This window comes from Bidens hawaiensis, unplaced genomic scaffold (assembly GCF_021521415.1).
Source record: "Bidens hawaiensis isolate Kalapana, Puna unplaced genomic scaffold, B.hawaiensis_p1.1 tig00002825_1, whole genome shotgun sequence".
In the NCBI taxonomy this organism is placed as follows: Eukaryota; Viridiplantae; Streptophyta; class Magnoliopsida; order Asterales; family Asteraceae; genus Bidens; species Bidens hawaiensis.
In genome coordinates, this window is record NW_027491152.1 from 1,458,076 (window position 1) to 1,464,433 (window position 6,358).

Consider the following 6,358-nt stretch of genomic DNA (forward strand, 5'->3'; position numbering starts at 1 on the left):
CTTCCATTCAACATCTCGAACGGTGGCATACCAATACTTAAATGGTAGTTATTGTTATAGGAGAACTTTGCTATATGTAGATGATCATCTCAACTTCCTCTAAAGTCTAAAACACAAGCACTTAGCATATCCTCAAGGGTTTGGATCTCCCCTTCACACTGTCCATCTGTTTGAGGATGATACGTCGTACTGATGTTCAATCTCGTTCCCATAGCTTCGTGAAACTTCTTCCAGAATCTCGAAGTAAAAAAAGTATCCCTATCGGACACGATCGATAACGGTACTCCATGTTTAGTTACAACATCTTTGATAAAAAAACTTGCTAACCTTTCTGACGAGATAGCCTCTCGTATAGGCAGAAAGTGAGCAATTTTGGTCAAACGGTCCACTATCACCCAGATGGTATCATGATGCTTAGCTGTACGAGGTAGCTTAGTTATGAAATCCATGGTGATGTGTTCCCATTTCCATTCTGGTATCTCCAGAGGCTGCATCTTCCCATAAGGCTTCTGATGCTCTGTTTTGACTTGTAAACAAGTTAAGCACTTACTAACATAATCTACTACATCATTCTTCATCCCCTACCAGTAGTCTCTTTTCAAATCCTGATACATCTTGATGGATCCTGGATGAATCGAGTATCTCGACTTGTGAGCTTCATCTAAGATTCGACCTCTAAGATTTCCATGGCGTGGAATACACATACGGTCAAACCTAATCTTAACACCATGAACGTTTTCCATTAGCTCGTCTTGTTGCCCAACAATTCTTTCCTTCTTCATTAGTTTATCATCTTCAAGCACCTCAGAGTGTGCCTTGATGATTTCTTCAAAGCGATCCGAGCTAACAATCAACTTATACGACTTCACTGTCGCAATGACTTCCTCATTCTTACGACTTAGCGCGTCAGCGACCACATTAGCTTTTCCAGGATAATACTTGATATCGCAGTCATACTCCTTTATCAACTCTAGCCATCTCCTCTGCCTCATATTCAGTTCTTTATGCTTGAAAAAGTACTTTAAACTTTTATGATCTGTGTAAATAGTACACTTAGTACCATACAGGTAATGTCTCCATATCTTGAGAGCATGCACTACTTCTACTAGCTCTAAATCATGCATCGGATACGTACTTTCATGAACCTTCAACTATTTGGATGCGTAAGCTATAACCTTTCCTCGTTGCATCAACACGCAACCTAACCCACGATCCGAAGCATCAGTAAAAACAACCAAATCCTCATTGCCATCGGGTAAAGCAAGGATAGGAGCTTGAGTGAGTCTTTTCTTTAATTCCTCAAAAGTTTCTTCTTGAAACTTACCCCAACTAAATACGACTGACTTTCGGGTCATACTGGTCAACGGTGAGGTTATCTTGGAGAAGCCTTTGATGAATCTCCTATAGTAGCCAACCAACCCTAAAAAGCTTCGTATATCGGTCAGTTTCTGCGGAGTCTTCCAATTCGTTATCGCTTCAATCTTATTTGGGTCCAAGGTAATCCCTTCGGGATTAATCACGTGACCTAGAAACTGCATTTCTCGCAACCAGAAAGCGTACTTCAAAAACTTAGAATACATTTTTTCTTCTTTCAGAACCTCCAATACTTCCCTTAGATGCTCGGCATGATTAGACTCGCTCTTAGAATAAATCAATATATCATCAATGAAAACGATAACTGACTTATCCAACATCGGCCGACACACCCTATTCATCATATACATAAATGCTGCAAGAGCATTTGTTAGACCGAATGACATCACGGGGAACACGTAGTGTCCATACGGCGTTCGAATTGTTGTCTTAGGGATGTCTGCTTCTTTCACCTTCAACTGATGATAGCCTGATCTGAGATCTATTCGTGAGAACCAACTCGAACCTTGCAGTTGGTCAAACAAATCATCAATCCACGGCAACGGATATCTAGTCTTCACCGTAAGCTTGTTCAACTCACGATAATCTATGCACATTCTCATATTTCCATACTTCTTCTTAAAAAATAATACTGGTGCGCCCCACGGGGAAACACTCGGTCATATAAAACCTTTGTCGAGGAGTTCTTGTAGTTGGGACATAAAATCTTTCATCTCAGACGGCTAGACGGTAAGGTACTTTCGCCACGGGCTGGGCTCCTGGTATTAAATCTATTTGGAATTCTATCTCACGCTCCGATGGCAATCTCGGAAGATCCTCAAGGAATACTTCTGGGTAGTCGCACACGATAGGAAAATCTTTCATTTCTTTCATCTCGGTCGTAGAGTTGACAACATACGCCAGGTAGGCACCGGACCCTCGTCGTAACAAACCTTTGGCTTTTATCATCCAAATAACATTAAGCCCTGAACTCTCTTTATCACCATAAACCGTCACCGTACTACCATCCAAGGACTTTAACCTTATTATCCTACTCTTACACACTATCTGAGCTTTAAACTCATATAACCAATCCATTCCCAAGACTACATCGAAACCTCCTAAGGTCATCACATACAAGGTAACAGGGAACTGACGTCTCCCTAACTCTATCTTACAATCCTTAACCATTTTCATTATTTTAACCGAGGTGTCACTAGCGGTTTCTACTATGATGGTTTCAGGCACTCGGAAACTTTTCATTTTAGCTAATTTACTAAATGGTGTAGCTACGAAACTTTTATTTGCACCTGAATCAAACAATACTGAAGCAGAAATACCGTTTACTAAAAACGTACCTGTCACAACATCTGGGACTTGATTGGCTTGCTCCCGGGTCAGCATGTAGGCCATGGTCTTTAGCCTAGCTTGATCAGTATCCTTCTTTCCACTCCCTCCCCTTCCACCATCGGTGCATTCCTTAGCAAAATGACACGTCTTACCACACTTGTAGCATGCGGGCTTTGTAGTACAATATGGAGCATAATGCCCCACCTTTCCACACTTATAATAGGAATTCGATCGAAGCATGCATTCTCCACCATGAGCCTTACCACACTTATAACAAACATTAGATCCTTTACTCCACTTGCACTCTTCACAATGCATCTTTCTGCAGGTCTTACACAACCTCTTCTCCCAAACTCTCGGCTGCTTGTTTATAGGGGTCACAACTGAGTACCGGGTCGTTTGACATGATTGACCCACTTCGTATCCTTTTTTTCTTCCTCCACCACAACATCATCCACAGCCAAGTCATCATAAACCATCTCAGAGAGTTCCACTGCTGAGTCAAACGTAGCAGGTTTATTTGCCTTGACTAGCGTGCATACGTTTTACGGCAGTCCTCTTACGGCATTCCTCTTTCTTTAGAAATTAAGCTATCATCAATATACATTATTATTTAACCATACACATTACCTTTACTGAGCTTGCTTGAGTGACACATGGCTATCTTGAACTAGCATCTTCTATATTTTCTAATTTAATCCCATTCTCAGTTCGAGTCTAAGCATGAAGTATGCTTAATAATCTCGAACTTTGATCTGATACCAACTTGTAAGGCCCCGTCACCGGTGCCCTACACTGGACGTTGGATTTATTCATAAACGCAGTTCTATACATCAGAGTTAGTAAAAACTTTCGCGGAATATTGAAACTCGTATTTAAATATTTTAATTATGCCAAAGTTAATTGTTAAAATAAAACTCGTATTAAAACTTTTTCATTCTCAAAATACTTTCCATCTTTTTATTTAAATATCAATTAATCGTTACATAATATTGTTAGAATTTAATTGCAATATTATAATAAAATCTTTTAATTATGGCTTTAAATAAAAACCATAGGTCCTTAATTTGTGCATATAATAGTGGTAAGAAGATTAAAACCTTTTAGTTATGTCAAAACGAATGTATAAAATAAACAAAAATATTTTTAACTGATCCTTAGTTTATGCATAATTGTATATATAATATTTAACATATCTATGGTTTATAATAACTTCTTTCTTTTTTTGTAGTTATATAATTAGATAGTCATATACGAATCACATAAGTATGTTGCAAATTCATTTCAAATGATATTAAAGATATATTATATAATCATATTAAAATTAACAGTATTTACATTTGTCAAGTTAACTTATATTTAAATCATATTGTAATCATATATAATTTCTATAACTATTTTTATTATTATATTCAAACGGGAATACAATCAACAATGTTTACATTTGTCGAGTTAACTTATTTTATAATCATATTATTATCATATACAACTTCTATAACTATATGTATTATCTTTGTTGCTTAATTTATTCTTAATTAATAAATAATTAATATTCATAACATATTTATTTCCCATTAAATACGGAATTTGACTAATTACTAACTAACTTTTAAAACTTTCCATATTTTTCAGTGTTAACCAACTTTTCGTTTGTTTATATTTGACAATTTTTAATTACGTCCAAATGTTAAAATTAATGTCTAAAAATAAACCCCCAAATTAATAATTTCAATTTTGTATTCGAAATTCCAATTAGAATCATTATTATAACTTACTTTTAATTTTAATGTTACTGAAAATATAATAAGTTTTGCTTAAATACGGAATTTGAAAAAAATCATTTCGAATTTATATTTAAAATTGTCACTATAGGTGCCTAATTTATGGTTAATAGTCATAACATAATTAAACCCGATTAAATACGGAATTTTACAAATTAAACACAAACTTTTAAAGCTTTTCATAGTCTTCAATCTCAACAAACTTTTCATTTTCTTATATTTGACCATTTTTATTATGCCTAAATGTCAAAATTAATGTCTAAAATAAACACCGGATTATAATATTTCAAATATCAAAACCTTCCATAATTTTTTGAAGTTGACTAATTAACCATTTTTTAAAAATATTTTGTAATTATTTTGAAATGTGTTGTATTAATTTAAAGAGTATCAAATTTGTTTGGTATGACTTTGTGTCATCACAAGTTATTTTTAAGTTATACTATTTTTGTAACTAAAAAGACATATTCATTTTTCATATATAAATCATTCCGTGACCAAATTTGATAAAATATGAATATTTAAATTATACCGAACTTACACACTTTAATATTCAAATCTAATATTCAGATTTATTTTGTAACCAAATTTGACAAAATATGAATATTAAAATTAAACCAAAACTTACACACTTTAATATTCAAATTTAATATTCAAATTTAGACAAAAACTGACATCATAATTAATTCGATCGTATCCTTACAATGTTTATCTAAATCATCTATAAATAAAACCGTGTAATAATTTTTTCAAACAACTTCTATTATTCATTCTTTCACTCCAAGGATGTACATAGAGATTTATGATTTGTTTATAAGTTTGTGAATTGTATTTGTACCATTATTTCTCTTATTAACAATACATAGAATTTGATTTTGTAGTGATTTTAGTTTTCTTCTTTGTAAGTATAAAAAATTACAACACGTTTCTTTCTATTTCGATGAATGTTTAATAGAGAAGACTTTATGACTTCGTATATCATGCTGTAGTTTTTATTGATATATCTTTTTGGCTTCATGGATTAAGTTAGAAAGATGTTTTAAGTTGGCATTTTACGTTATTTGTTGTTGTATCTTATTTTGTTTTAATAAAAACAACAATGTAATACCTTCTAATGAATGTAAAATTATTTGTTCTTATAAATATTACACTATCAATTTATTTTTATTAATATTATTATTATTATTATTATCATTGTCGCTATATATATTTATATACAATGTTCACGCGTATGATACACAGGTTACTAACCATAGAAAGATATTGAAATTTTAATTATTGTTAGAGTATTCGTCTCCAATTCTTCCAACGTTATAGAAATACATTTTTTAGTACGTGACAACATTTTGTTCTAAAAATTATTTTTATACACATAAAATATATAATAATATCGGTATGAATGTTTTGTTTTAAAATAAATTAAACACCAAGGTTTGGTTGCAAGTTATAGTTTATAATTAATAGTGTATAAATACATCAAAAACTTATTATAAAAGTCATAAATAAAAATCATTAGATAATATAACTCAATTTACGTGTTACATGTTATATTTTTTTTACTTTTATTATAACTTTCATCTGTGTGTAACACGGGCTTTCATTATTAAACAAGTTATTATTTTAATGGTATATTTAATTTGGATAATATTGTTTTTTTTAAATTTCAGGTGGTGAAGCAAAATGAGATTCTTTTGTTAGAATATTTGAAGAAGTTGATGGTGGTTTAATATGAAAGAACATGTTTAGGCCTTTTGTTGAGGTTTTTTTGTGGTTTGGTGTACACTAACTTATTGTAACCTTAAACTTTTAATATCTAAACATTGTAAATTGTTAACGTTTTGATCCGAAAGTTGAAGAAGTTTTGTGTTCTTGAA